Below are 15,901 nucleotides of genomic sequence, written 5' to 3' on the forward strand. Positions count from 1 at the left end.
TATAGCGAACGATACAATACCAAGAGGGTTTGCGTTAAACTAATTCAAAGGACAAAGAAATAAAACTGATAAGTTAAAGCACGAAGGCTCCTTTGCATAATCTGAGTTAATCCATAATGCAGGATACAGAGTGAGCTGTCTAAAAATATCTCTGACTGCCTTCAGAAATGAAGGAAACATTTCAGTTCTGCAGCCGCCGATAAAAACGTTACAGTTTCAGGTTTGTGGAGGTTTGTGTTACCTCACAGGTAAGCAGCACAAGTGTGCAGAAAAACAAGAAAAGCACTAAAATTGACTCTTTTCTTCTTTTCGGGTGTAAGGACTGTAGAATTGAGCGTTTTCTGCTTTGCTGGATGAGCAGGGACGAACCCCAAATAGATTTTTCTCTTGCATACAGTAAATAGTCATGTTGTTGCTGAGGGCCTGAGTTGACGCTGTGAGCTCAGCCTGATTGGCTGGAGTTTGCTGTGACTCGCCGCGCGCTTAGCCAATGACGGTTGGCTCTGGCCTTTTTTTCCCCACCCTAAATAAATTGCCTGGAGAAATTGAACAAAAAATTAGAGAAAGAGAGAGAGCCTTTCATCTAATTGAGAAGCTCATATTAACTGTGGTGGTAAGATAAGCGCCCCTCTCTGAGCAGCTATTAGGCTTGCTGTAGCAGTTCGCTCTTCTTCTCCTGCTTTTCGTTTACTTCCCAGTTAGATTTTTTTTTAAAGCTGTCACCTCAGTGCTCAGGTTTGAATTTACAGGTGCAGTTTGCTGCTATTTATTCGTGCGTGCGCACATGCACGACTCAACCAAAATGGAAACCACGTCATGTGACCTTGGGCAGCCTCCATTTAGACACAGAGAAAAACAGGAACACACGCAGACTCACACGTCTGTGCTGACTCCAGCTTGTGAGCAGACACGTTCAAGCACAGAGCGCCAACATCACATGTGAGCTGACGTCCTGACACGTCCTACATGATGTGTATAAATGTGCATTTAATTCTGATTCCTAGTCTTCTGCGTCGCGCCACATACGCATCCCCAGATTGTGGTCCGATTCTTTGGGTGCAGACATTCTTCCTGATTACACCCCCACCACCACCACCTCCCACATCCAGGATTACATTTCTACAATCTAATCCTGGTTTGGCTGCCTGGGGTGGAGGACTGCGACCATCTAATGACGCTGATATTGTGGGACTCTTGGAAGCAGGAGGACAGCAATCAAGTGGTTAGGGAAAAATCGGCGATAAAAAGATTTGCTCTGTCTAGGTAGCCGCTGCCGCCGCCGCCGCTGCTCTGTCTTAGTGCCTCTTTCAGTCCAAGGCAGCCATTTTGTGTTAGCAACAAGAAAACTCAGTTAAAAACAGATGTGTTTAACTTTTAAAGTTTAAGCAGCAGTTCTTTTCTTTTCCATGCTTAACACGAGAGGGTCCATACGAATGTAAATCCTCTCCACCAGAAACAGGTGCACTGCTCATCAGCTACAATCATTCTCCCGCAGCTCAAATAGCATCTTATGTGTGTGTGAAAATAGCAGCGCTGTAGTGGCGATATTGTTTGCTTGTGCGGAGCCTGAGCAAACACACCTATGTGAGCGATCGCTCGACCTATTCAAAGAGGCCCCATAATGGCCTGCTCCTTCCAGCCTTGTTTGCTCTGCGTTTTGTAGCTTTGGCGTCTGGCAGATGGGCCGTCGGGGATTATTCATGCTAACGAAGAGAGGTTGAAGAGGGTGGAGGGCTAAGGATAGGGTAGAGGGTTGTAGGTTATTTATAACAAGCAGATCGCTGACAGGTCTCTCCTGCCGATAGATGTGTTTGCGTGCTGACACTGGGGGCAGAAAATGAATTGTTTTGCAATTATTTGTATTTATTTTTCAGACTTTTTCAGTTATTCGTTTTCTAGAGATCGTCTTTGGTTAACCTGCTGGTGCTTCGAGCAGCTGGAGTCACAGTCAGTGTGGTTCGACGCCCTTGGGAACGCACACCCTTACTGGACAGAGATATAAAAGGACCCTTCGAGTGTGATTATAAAAGGCCTGCGTCGAGACAGGACGGCCTAATCCCTGACCACCCTCCACCGCACCAGTGCTTGTGTACCACACGCACTACCGCTTCCCTCCCCACCACTTAACATATGGAGATGGGAGGAATTAGCGCGCTGGAAGAAAATAAACGAGTCGAAGCAGCCATCAGCTTAGATCGCACAGTATTCTTCCTTGAGTGAGTTTCTTTTCTCTTCGTGTCTATCCTTTCTCTTCGGCGCTGCCGTGGTCATTTTGCATGTGATTCACTCATTCACGTGCACCTGATAGGCATTTCTTTCATTTCTGAGGCTTGAGCAGATAAAAGGAGCCTTGTGTAAAAAATGCTCAACGTTTAGGACCACACCTTCCACAAAGCCACACACTGACCCCAACAGGCTACTTGCGTGACCCCCCCCCCAACATGCCCCACCCCCGATTCAACTCAGATCTTGTTAAATAGGATTAAGCTGGCTACCTGCCATTCAGCGGCTCGGACAGGACCTCTTATCATCTGTCTTCAGATGGCTGCCAACAACAACATAATGCAGAACGACCTACATTAAACAATGCCACATGCAGGTTCTGGACTAGCTCTGGATCTGCGTAGGTATTGTCTTCCCAATGCTGATTTAGTAGGTTACCAGGCCACTTACCTGCCTAATCAGGACCTGATGACCGGCTTCATCCTGAAAGGTATCGAGGCTCAAGCCAATTAAATGTTTTCAAACAGTCTCAGTGCATGTGTGTACATCGAACTGGTTTTTTTAGGTTCTTGTCTAAAACAAGCACATTAATTCTTTGTAAAGAAAAGACCTGACTCGCCTACACTCCACCCTCACAATCATAGATAAGAACCGATGGTGTTCAGTAGAACAGGACACGGAGATAAACGAGATCGTGCAGTCAAGCCCGAGCCCTCCGAAGCACACGTGACATGTCTCGAGCACCCTTGCGTACTCTCCCTCGAAGCAGAGACACCAATTCAGTGGCGTAAGAAGCTTTGCGGCCAAATCCCCAGTTGATCTTCATAAAGTTTGTGTCTTACAATTAAGTACAGATGGTTTGCAGCTGGTTGTAAGGCTAGTAAATAACTCGGGCCTCTATTTTCGCCAGGGATTTGGTAGGGTAATCCCTCTCTCTGACAGTTTACCAGATTCAGATCAGTCTGGGCTTTGCTTTCCTTCCTCCACTTCTTCACTCGTTTTTTTCTCTCTCTCCTGTTATTCCCCCTCATTCCATCAAAAGCTCTTTATCCTCATTTGAATATGTTATCATTTAGTGGTAACACACGCATGACATGACTTCCACTATGTCTAAGAACAGGGATGTGGGTGATGTGAACCCCTTAACCCTTTAAAGCCGGTCGGAGCGGCACGCTCTGTTTTGCGTAACTATTTTTAAATCCCGGTAGCTCTGCAACCACGTGAGCTAGCGCAATAATTTTTTTTGCATATGAAACCGGAGGAGTTGTACTTACATCTTATGCCATCAGCTTGTCCTCGGTCACAGTTTCCTTCCACATATAGTTTTGCAAAAACTGCATAAAAAGCACTTGCAGCAACAAAAACATAATATTCCAGAAACACGCTTTGCTAATCCGATCAGCTGTTCATAACACTTCCTACGTCCATCAGCGCGAACTTTCACATGTCCGCCATGACCTGCCCAAAACCGGAAGTGACGTCATTTTCGCGGAAATGTAGTTTTTTACCATCAGGGCCTCATGAGCCTATACTGGTGTTTTTAAAAGTTATGTTTGACTTTATGACTTTCTGTGTGGTTTCTGGGATGCTTAGGACTCATATTGCACTGCTGGAAATAGTTTATTTTGATGCATATGCTGCTTTTTTGCAAATTTGCACTATAATATTTATTTTCGTTTTTCCTGCAGTGTATAAAAATTGGTGTATTTCAAAAATAAAACTATGAAGACACTCAAAATAAATTTCCTGTAGTGGGAAACTATTTTGCAGCACGGTGGCACGGTGGTTAGCACTGTTGCCGCACAGCAAGAAGGTCCTGAGTTCAATTCCAACATCAGGCCAGGGTCTTTCTGTGTGGAGTTTGCATGTTCTCCCCGTGTTTGTGTGGGTTCCCTCCGGGTACTCCGGCTTCCTCCCACCGTCCAAAGACATGCAGCTTGTGGGGATAGGTTAATTGGAAAATCCAAATTGCCATTAGGTGTGAATGTGCGAGTGAATGTGAGTGCGAATGGTTGTCTGTCCCTGTGTGTTGGCCCTGCAACAGACTGGCGACCTGTCCAGGGTGTACCCCGCCTCTCGCCCTATGACAGCTGGGATAGGCTCCAGCGCCCCCCGCGACCCTGAAAAGGATAAGCGGAAGCGAATGGATGGATGGGAAACTATTTTGTGCAGCTTTTTTGTATTTACAGTTTTGAGGGATAAGCCTCTTAAATTTCTCTAACTAGAAATATATGTTAAAAAAACAAAAATGATTTTCAATTTTTTTGTAGTTTATTGCACTTTTTTGCAATTTATGTAATTACTATGCACTTAATGCATGTATATTATTAAAATCTGGGCTATAACAGTTGTATTGATGTATAGCAACTTGAAATGCTCCCAAAAATGGCTCCACAGCATGTAAAAATATAATATAAGCTCTGGCGGACTTGGTTCTATGGTAGGTCTTAAAGGGTTAAAGCCCCTTTTATTCTGGCAAACCCACAGCGTAGGCTCGAAGCAGTGTCTGCGTGAATGTGGACGTGTTGAGACACTGTGGATCCAGGAAGGTTAGCACATGCTAATGGGGATCCGGTAATGTAAACACATTCCCAGCTGCCACATTGAATGTTCGTGGAGATACATAAACATTTCTGCTAGCTGAAAAAGCAAATAATTAAATTCAATCTTTCATTCAGAATTCAGTGAGACTTTTTAAATTTTATATTTAGGTATTAATAAATATAATATGTATCCTATAACATGGCTTTCTCTGGTGTGGCCTCTCTCCTGAAATTTTTTATCAACTATAAACCAAATCATGTTAATTCAACTTAGCTTTATTTAATATTTTCACCTAGTTTGAGAACCACTGCATTAAAAAGCATCATTTATTTATAGAAAAACCTTCGGTACAGGATTTCCTTCAACTATGATTTGAGTGAAAACAAATTCTGTTATTGACCGAAATTGTTTCCTCATAATCAAACAGCCTTAAACATAAACGTGTGGTGATAGCTTTAACATCAGCGTGAGTATAACTTTGCCTTCTATTATATTTTTATTGCTCGTCTAATGTATGCCAGTATGCGTAGAGGACCCTTGTTAAGAGCAGATCTCTCTCCTGGGACTGTGTCAGGGCCCAGAGGAAGTAAAACTCTAATGAGCACGTAGTTACAGCACTCACACATCCTGGAGGAGCTGTGATCATCGCTTGGTATGAAGAAAATGCTCCCTAGGAAACAGCTTGACCCTGCTGCTCCTTGTTTCCTCATCCTGCCATTCCTATTATTCAAATATATTTATATCATTATTTATGTGCTGTAAGTGGAAGGAGCTGACACAGCAACACCTCATCTGGATAAGACAGTAGCTAAATGCCCTAGAAGCGCCTCAGGATACGAACAGATGGGAGTGTTTAGCAGCCTTACCCGCCTACTCCTGCAACCCAAAACACACACACACACACACACATTAGAATCCACACACGTCCTCCGTGTCTTATGCCCCACCTCTCCTTTTCCCTTTATTCTCCCCCTGCACCCCCACCATGAGTCTGCCCCCACCAAATGTTCAGTTAACCTGTCAGCTCTCTTTGCCCAAAATTCAAGATGCCATATGCCTCACTCCGACTTCTAACCCTCCGCTGCTGCTCTTCCCCGTCTCCTTCATGGTGACATGAAAGTCCCCCTTGAAAATAAGGATGTCTCTCCTCTGCTGTTTGATTCAGAACGGCTGGCTGAGATCACAGCGATTGCAGGCGTAGCTTGTCTCGTATAATAAAAGCAGTCACTTAGCATTACATGACACAGTAGGAGCGCGTTCGCCGCGGCTGCATCCACGAGTCTTTTGATGGTCTATCTGGGTAAATACAACAAATAACTTGTGACGAAAATAAATGGCGTGCTATGTTGTTTGTAAAATGCTGTGTTGGAAAAAAATCTGACTTAAGTGTGTAACGTCTAACAGAAACATCTGCTCAACGAGAGTGAGTGATTGTTAAAACGAACATTTAAAATGAGTCCCGGCAGGCCAAACGCTTGTCCTGCGCTATAACATCGCATAACTGTTTCTTCTGCGAGCTCTGGCTGTCCTGTCCAGTGAATTCTGGGCCATTTGCCCTTGCATGGAGGGCAGATCCCAGCAGGCCCGGCCATAGTGACAGTTTGTTGTTGTTTATAAGGTCATCACCACTATAGGGGGCAGCATATTTATTACACTCAGCCCATAGCTCTGTTTGTCTCTGGCAGTCTGTTTCTCTGTGGGCTCCTGTCATAAGGTCAGAGGGTACTTACTATTATCCTGCTCTTGTCTTCGCAGCAGAGCAGAGGAGTCACGGTGCATCTTGAAGAGGAAAAAGGTTAATTGGCCTTATCAAAACAAAAATGCCAAGTTTACATTGAAAGTCGAGCAATAACTAAAATTTCTGCCATGCAGATGTACACCAGTGGACGACCTGACTAACATGTTCTGCCAAAACAGTTTAGCACTTCAGACTTGCCTCATCTGACCTTTAGCTCGTGGAGCCTGTTTGGGTCGGACCAAAGTCCATTTTCACACCTGAAATCTGAGTTTGGATCAACCGGAAAAGTCCAAAACAAACAGGTCAGGTCTAAAACGTGCACTAAACTCACCCAAGGAGGATTATTTTACCCACTGACACAGCTTCTGCTCAGAACGTACTTTCTCCATGCAAATTGTCAGTTATACTGTTCACCTGAAAGTTAGCCAGCATAAGATGTGAATCAGGATGATCTGATATCCTCGTGTTGGTGTTGTTCCCAGATCATCATGAAAATGTTGTTCCAGGTTCAACATTGCAAGTGACCAATCACATTATTGTGACGTTATTCTTTTGCGCACCAACCCATTCGTGCATTTATGAAATTCCAATGTTGCAAGGACAATATCAATTCTGCTTAGCGTTTATTAAAGGGTTAGGGTCCGTTGATCGGCGGACAAAGGCGGTTTCTCGCAGCTTAAGTACAGTTTTTTGTTTTACGCCGGTTTTTCCCGAAGTCGCAAAAGTATGACATCACAACATTCTGATTGGTCACTTGCAATGTTGATCCTGGAACAACCTTTAGTATGATGATCTGGGAACAACACCAACACGAGGATATCAGATCGTGCTGTGAATCACACCAGGTGATTGCTGTGTTTCCATATTTACACTCCCTATCCATTTACATCGTCATGTACAGCTACCTGAAGTGTCTGGATAGTCGTATTTGTCATAAAGTTCAGCATTAATTGTTTGATCCCCTGCTGAATTTGTAAGTTTGGTCATTTGCAAAGAAATAAAGTTTCTAATTTTCATGGTAGTTTTAACATAATATCAACCAAAGATCTGCATAAAACACATTACATCAAAGTGATAAATTGGTTTGCATGTCTCTGAGTGAAATAAGTATTTGTTTCCTAAGTGAAAAGGGACGGTCACAGCAGATGGCCGCCCCTCCCTGAGCCTGGTTCTGCCGGAGGTTTCTTCCTGTTAAAAGGGAGTTTTTCCTTCCCACTGTCGCCAAAGTGCTGTTCATAGGGGGTCATATGATTGTTGGGTTTTTCTCTGTATCTATGAAGCACCTTGAGGCGACTTTTGTTGTGATTTGGCGCTATATAAATAAAATTGAATTGAATTGAATTAATACTTAGTGCAGATTGTCGGAGGAGTAGTTGTTTTCCACAACATCGTAATTAATGCATGTTTGTTAAAACAAGGTCGATATGATACAGACTTTCTACAGGAGGTCACACCATTGTTGGAAAGTTACAACACTGTGGCTCATAATCAAAAACCTTGTGGAGAATATGAGCAGGATCTTTGCTCTGGTGGTTACAAACAAGAGAGGCTGCAAATGTTCACAAAACACAGAAGCCCAACAATCACAGTCCAACATTTGAAGCATGAATAGTTTCATTTCAAGTCATTCATCAAGTCCAAATGCTAACGTGATTGGTTTTTATATGCAGGAACTTTTTCTTTTCCCATTTTCTTCTTGTTTACATCATATAGTAAAACTTACTGTCTTTGTGTTTTGGCTGATCACACACACAGACAAAAGAAAACACCCTGATTTTTTATGAGACAAGTGATGTAGAAAAGCAAAAAATAGGTCAAAATACAGGCACAGGTGCAGAATATATTGTATTACAGTGCTTAAATCTGTGTTAAATTTTCATCTGAGAATCACATGCAATAGACTCAAGCATGCATTGTATTCTGAAAGAGAGACACAGAGTAAGGAAGTGTCTGGGAGTGGGAGCAGCAAGCTAAGTAAGGTTGTTAGAGAGGACGCGCTGACAGTCCAATCCAGCGCAGCCACCATTCAAAAGACAGCTCCTTTTGTTTCTGCCTCCCTTTCTTCTGCCACGCTAGAAAAAAAGGGTGAATCTCTGTGCGCAGTAACCCTCTGACACCTCCCTCTGATCTGCCTCCTGCACTCTACCTCCTCCACCCCACCCTTCCCTCAGCACTACCACCCTTCCCTCCCTGTACTACATCTCTTCACCAGCACACTCGTCTCTCTTCCACCTCCCCCCCTCCCCATGCATATGCCAATGTCTAAGAGTCACTCTCCTGGTTGCCACAGTAACCATTACAGCCCCCCCCCCGCCCCCCCCCCCCCAACACACACACACACACACACAATCTCCCTCTTTCTCTCTATCTTCTACTCTCACAATGCACCTAAACAGGAGAACGTGTCTCAGTCTGACAAGGGAAATTTGGGGGAGGCATATTTCCGAACGACCGCTGTTGCACATTTGTCTTCTCCTCTACAGTTTTATCCACACATGCAGCACACTGCAGACAAGGCAAGAGAAGAGGGCTGAAGACAAAACAGTAGCAAATCAAGACCTGGAAAAAAACGTGCAAAGCGAGCAGACGTAGAATGTCAGTCTAATTTTTGGTTTTTGTGTGTTTTGTTTTGTTTTAAATACATTCACAGCACCGGTATCACCGCTGCTAACCAGCTCTCTCCACCTGCTCCAGCCATATTGCCCCATCCCCCTCCTTCATATCAGTCCTCCCACCTCCTTCACCCCCCCTGCTTTCCTCTGCCTTCTGCCTTGTCGTCTGTGAGTGGCAGTCAGGTGGTGGTGGTGGTGCCGGAGTATCTGCCTATGCACCATTGTACCTTAGACGAGTCATTGAGCACCTGAGCTCGCCATCCCTGTCTGCCCGCCTGTCTGTCACCGTCTCGCTGTCTCTAAATGTGCCCACTGCCCAATTGCACTCTCATTACCTCCTAATTAGTCTGGATGCAACAGCAACTGGTAGCGCGGTCACAAAGAGAGCCAAATGTAAATCAGTTACAGCCATTCTGACATTATTTGTAAGACTTTTTTTCCTCCACTGGGTGGTGGCATGTTAAATGCTCCCCTGGTGATTGTGGTAATTTAGAGCAATATGGTAATAGGGTTGCTGATGGCTATTTCTCCTCTCACCAGCCGCTGTTTTTGTCTTTTCGCGAGCTGTTGTTGGCCAAATTACATTGAGGGTTTAATTGGGTATTTTAGATCACGGGCATCACAGTTGATGGATGATATAAATCAGCTCAGTGATCATTGATTATCACTTTTCAGAGCATGCATCATAAATTAGCCCATCATTGGCTCATGCTGTTTTATTTGTATAAGCTAAATAAGTATAGCGGGGCAGACTTGCTCTTGGTGGCCGTCTTTGAATGAACCGTCTCTTTTATTCTGAATTTGGTTTGCAGTGGTGCAGATATGAAACAGATCTGTGATTACAGTGCACACTTGTGATTGCATTTATTATCTAATTTAGTATAAATAGACTGCAACACAGTATGTGGATGCAAACATGCCAAATGTGTTTAAATATGAAATTTTTTCATTTGTTTTCTAATTCTTGGGCTTCATATCTGCATGACTAAACATATAATGGTGAAAGTTTCAAAACACTTCTTCTTATTTATTAGTTTCTAGTTTATAGCTTTGGCATGTTTGGCTCATTTCACGCATGCAGGCTTCTAGCAACATTATAGATTACAAGTAGCATAAATTGTTCTCTGTAATTGCCAAACGTTTTAACAATTGTTCATGCAAAGAAATAGCCATGATCTGTTGGCCCTACTCCTGTGTGTTTTCCTAATTTTAAATCAAGTCTCTGACTTTGGCCACCTCACCTTATCTGACTTTCTGCTGTCTTGCTGATCTTGCTGATATGTTCAAGCTTTTTAAGGTTTTTACCCAACATATTACAGCCACTCTGACCGCACATCAGTGCTTTAATTGCACAGTTGATCTTTTGCCAGGAACTACTCTCCTCGTCGATGACGGCTCCACACCTTTATGGGCCCAAAAAATAAAAAATAAAATAAGTACAATAACCGTGGAAGATTAAACTGAAGAACGATTCACTTATCCTGCACGTTTGCCAACATGAGGAGTTAAATGACTTTTTTCTTTAACATAGTGACTTAACTGAAAGACAAGACAGACTGCAGGTTGCACTCGTGCTTTTGTCACAGGAATGGGACAAAATATCTGTAGTTTAGCAGACTGTATATTGTACTGGTCACGAATAGACTTGCACCAAATACCAATATTTATGTTAAAAGACTGCAGAATGCTGCAGTCACTCATAGTTTGTATGGAAGGTACACACTTGTCTACAAACACTCTCCAACTACTCACTATGTGGTTGTGAAACTAAGAGTGAAACACAGACTTTTCACTGTTGCAGATGCTGTCGTCCTGGTAAAACATAGTTAACGTGGGGAACATTTAAAGCTGTGTTGGCATAAGAGCATCTTTTCACACACAGTGGGTGAGAGGATGACAAGACAGAGAGAAAGAGAGACCTGTACTGCCTGCATCAGTCAAAGAGCACCCAATTATGGTTAACTTTGCTAGCATGTGGCAAAGAAGGAGCTTTTCCTGCACAGACAGAGACATTTTCTAACATTTGTATAATTCTTTATCCCTTTTTTAAACTTTGTTAGAGTTGATGACCTTCATGTATCAAACGACTAACACCAATAGGCTGTTAACTGTTAGCTAACTTAAGAGATGCCTCGTTTAGGTCCTTTGTTTCCGAATATTACAGGACTGACATTCTGCAACTTAAAGGCCTCCAGAAGTGGTCTGCCTGTTCTGATCACATTACCATAACAATATACGGCCACATTTATTAGTTTGAGGTAAACTAAAATTTAAAGGGGAAATATCTGAAGTCTGAAATAGTTATTTTTTTAGCCCCCGTGATTGTGCATCCATCCATCCATCCACCCAGCCCTCCCTCCGCCACCCATTCAGCCTGGTGTCTGGTGTTTACGGGCTTCCTCAGCAGGCGGGGTTGTTTAACGAGGGCAGGGGGACAGCGTGGCACTAATTGCTGTGTGTGATTTATACCAGGCTGGGACCAGGCAGGAACACCGGCAGACGATGGTACTCTGAGAGCAGCTGCTTTGCCCAATATTTACTTAACCCTCCGCTGGCGGGCCTGGCACTAGCGCCACTGACGATGGGTCTGTAGGGAGTCATTTCATTGCTTAGCACAATGTAGTGCAGCAGGATTGTGGCCATGTTTGGGGATTGGCTCAAAGTGGGACTGTGTAAGAGTGTATGTTAGCTAGATTGGAGCAATTACAGGGAAGAATCTGATTGGTCTCCTGACAGCTTGATAGTCCAGGAAAAACTGCTGCCAGGTGTAAAAATAAAAGAATTTTCAGGAATTTTTAAAAGTAGCTTTTGGGGGTTTTTTATTTAAAAAATGGGACTTAATTTGTTTCTTTATTTATAAATTTTTTTGAGGGGTTTAATGACCTTTCTACAAGTTTTATGTCATTTTACGACATAATTAAAAAAAGCTCTGCAGGGATGAACAGAAGAGCCCTTAATGGTGATTAGTAACACTTTGAGTGTGGTCCTATATTGAGCATTGTGATTTGTACAGTGCTCGCTCTCCTGTCATGCGTTAGCAGTGATAGACACTTGCATCCTACGCCTGTCTGCCCGGCTCATCTGGAGTGATAGTCTGAGACTTCTCGGGGTTTGCATCTGCAACTCAATTATTCACACCTCAAGGAAATTAGCAGCAGAAGGTGGCGAGGTGTGTTCCTGTAATATATCAGTTCAAGAAGTCAATACTATGTAAATATTCACACCTTTTATGAGCCTAATGAGTCATTTACACTTTAGAGCAGCAAACAAGCTCTGGTTCATGATTAGACCATGAACAGCAACATGCAAGGCCAAGACGATGGAAAGGAAAAGAGGGGCAGGAAATAAACGAGGGGAGCCTGATTCGGTCTCCACAGCAACATTGATTGATATTCTTCAGGTGGAGCAGCTGTCAAGCAGCCTGGCCACTGCAAGCTAATACTCTGAGGGGGGAGGGAGGAGAAAGAGGAAAGGGAAACACCAAGGAAAAGGGAAGAATTGAAAAGCGAGGACACAGAGGAGACAGTGACAAAGAGCAAGATGGGCAGGAGGAGGAGGCTAAATTGAAATTGCTGTATAAAGGGAAGCAGTTTTTTTTTTGCTTTTTGCTTTTTGCTTTGATTTGAGCCATTGTGAGAATGGCAGAGGCTGCTGTGGGAATTTTATAACAGTCGAGTAGACAAGTGGTCTTGTAAACGGGGGCGTGTCTTCATTCTGTGTCCTGGAAATCTGGAGGGAGGGAAAAACGTGTGGAGTCAGTTTGGTAAAGACTGATCTGACAGATCTGACATTAATCATCGGTGGTTTTTCAATTTTGTATTTGATAATCAATCTCTGTTTGTACATAATCTTGATTGTGGTTTAATCCAATACAATCTCAGTGTAGTTCCATGAAGCCCCATTTTTTTCAGTCACTTTCTTGCATTTTATTTTCTGTTGTCCATCCCAGAATTTTAAAGAGAGTAGTTTGAATGAATGATCTCCCTATTTTCCCATGCTTCCATGGTAACAACAAGAATACTGCTACTACTAACAAAAATAATTTCAGAATGTAAGAAAATAAAAATAAGATAAATCTAACAAAAGGAAATAAAATGGATAGAATAAGAAATTGTATTAAAAAGAAAAACAACCATTATTAAAATCAAATAAAATGAAACATTATTTGTTTTTATTTAATTCTGTTTGATTTAAATGCAATGTTATATTTCTTATATTTTTACATTTTCATTTGCTGTTATAAAGACCATCAAATGTCTCAGTAATACATTTAACAAATTCAAATCTACATTTTCATTTCATACAGATTCATAAAGCTGTGCATACACATGGTGCTATGTCTTTGTATACATGCATACTGTCCCTTTTAGCCACGAGTGGCTGCAGAACCTCCCGTATTTCACCTTTGACATATTAAAAATAACACTTTGCACCTTAAATCGTTAGACACACCAATAAAGAGTTACAAAGAAGTAACTGAAGAGAAGGAACCAGGACTGAGAGGGCCTAGAAATATAGGAGTGAAGATTTTAAATATTACTGCAGATCGGTGAGTTTGTAAGTTGGAAAAAAAAAGATGGTGGCTCAGTGTGATGAGCTGTTTTGTTTTATGTAAAATTATTTCTCACTGACATAGAAAACTTGCTTTGCACAGAGCTTAAGTATCTGTGAGGCCTGCAGCTTGTTATCACATGTTTATAAATATTTGTGCTTTTTGCTTTTTGTCACCGTTTTTATGATCGGGCCCTCGACTGTTTACATTTCTTTTCAGCTGCCACTTAAACTCTTTAAAATAAATAGAGATAATCATCCATTTAATTGTTGCACAAAAATGATTCGTCCACAGCAGGAATGACGGCGCAGATGTTTACAGTCATCTGTGTCTACACTGGAAAAAGATGCAGCAAGAAAAATAAACAAGGCTAAAGAGACATTTCTGTGGTGAGCTTATTACTGTTAGCAATCCAAGCAGCGGCCTGCTTTTTTGCTTTCACCATGTTTTTCAGTATTGTGCATGAAAACATCACAGGATCTGCTAGAACACTAGACCCAAACAAATCTAGAAATAAGTAGAAGATCCAGACCTGCAGGCAGATCGTCGTCTCCCAGCACGACTGGCTTCTCACCAACGTCTCTGCAAAGGTTTCAGAATGTGTCGAAGCAACAGTTCGATTACAAGTTTGTTTCAGTGAGACCTACTTTCATTTATTAGTCCAGCTGGATATTTGCAGCCAGGTTGTGCTGCACATTTAGAGGAAACTGTGCTCACAAAGATGCGACACACTACATGGAGCTGTTTTTGAAGCATAATTCAGATAGCAATGGGTGTTGGGTTAAAGCTGTGAAAAGATTTGTCAGCAGGATTATGCAAAAAGTAAAACTAGAATACTGCATGCACATCACTGGGGCTCCAGTTTCACCCATTTACTGCACTGTGGAAAATACCCTTTACTTGTGCATCGCACAGTAACACACAGAGCAGCGCCATCTGAGAATACACAATACTAGTCACATTCTCATAGACGTAGTGACTGAACATAAACTCTGCCTTGCAGTGATCAAACAGTGATGTTTAAAAATAAATAAATTCTCATGATGCATTTAGTTAAACTGTGTTTGTGTCAGAAAAAAAACATTTTTTTTTATGTGAAACTGGTCAAAATGTATCTATTTAAATACTGTAAGGGGAATTCAGACCAACATTTAGTTTCACTTTATGTTAAAATGTATTAACAGGACTGAACATGTGAAGTTTTCTCACTGCAACGACAGTAAAAGGAAAGAGATGTTTACAAAACCGACTATAAGAACAGCGTCACACAATGTTACAAAAAATGTCGAACAAAAGAAAGAAAGAATCAAATTCTTTATCAACATTTAAAAACTTTTGACCTCTACATAGCTCACTGATGACCTTGGAATAAAGTGATGTAACAGTACAGATTTGCATATTGCAGAGATGAATCGATTGAACCAGACTGAGATGGTCCGCAGGCCGATTATGGCCCTCAGGGCTTCCTTTCCCCGAGTATGTAGAATATAACATTATAATACTGCCTGCACACACGTATAATTATAATTATATTTTTATTGATGAATATGATACATCTAAGCTCTGAACTGGACTGTTCTGTTAAATGAATAGTTTACTTTTAAACTTTTAAGCTTTTGCACAAATACAGAAGGTTCGATAATATTTGAGTAAAGTACAATTGTGGGTTTGCCGTATTTTCTTAAGTGAAGCAATGTCTCACTATTCCTCACTATAACTCCATGCTGAAGACTCGCTGTTTTAGTTTACACTGAGGATCATTTCCAATATATTTTCATTCGTTTTTTATATTTATTTAGTTAAATAAATAAGATAAAAATTCACTGATCGGGATAATGAGATTTGATTCAGGACAACAAGCCGCTTTGCCTGAGAGATTTGTAAAATTATCTTGCTCCAGTGGCTGACTCAGGCCCTAATTTTAATACTAATCATTTTCAGGCTAAAACCCCCAGTAAACGTCATGTCAGGATGTAGTTTGTGCAAAGTTATGGATGGAAGCTGTAGCTCCAGGCTGTGATCAGACAGGGTGACTCATTAGGGAGCAGAAGTCTTTTCATTTCTTTCTGTATAATCACTGTAATGTAGATTTCAGCTTTTTCATTTATAGACTTTTATAACCTCAGCTCGCCAGAACGATTTCAACTTGTCAGGATTTCATTTTTTGAGATTTTAGACTAGTTCTATTAGTAATTAAAATACTTTGAGCCATTATTGGAGTAATTCTGTCAT

General features: G+C 41.9%; 1 protein-coding gene across 2 annotated transcripts in view; it reads left to right on the forward strand.

Annotated features, from left to right (window-relative positions):
- dscama (Down syndrome cell adhesion molecule a) overlaps positions 1 to 15,901 on the forward strand; it is a 129,197-nt gene that overhangs the window by 42,393 nt on the left and 70,903 nt on the right. The window lies entirely within an intron of this gene.

The sequence above is a fragment of the Neolamprologus multifasciatus genome, chromosome 10 (genome assembly GCF_963576455.1).
Source record: "Neolamprologus multifasciatus chromosome 10, fNeoMul1.2, whole genome shotgun sequence".
In the NCBI taxonomy this organism is placed as follows: Eukaryota; Metazoa; Chordata; class Actinopteri; order Cichliformes; family Cichlidae; genus Neolamprologus; species Neolamprologus multifasciatus.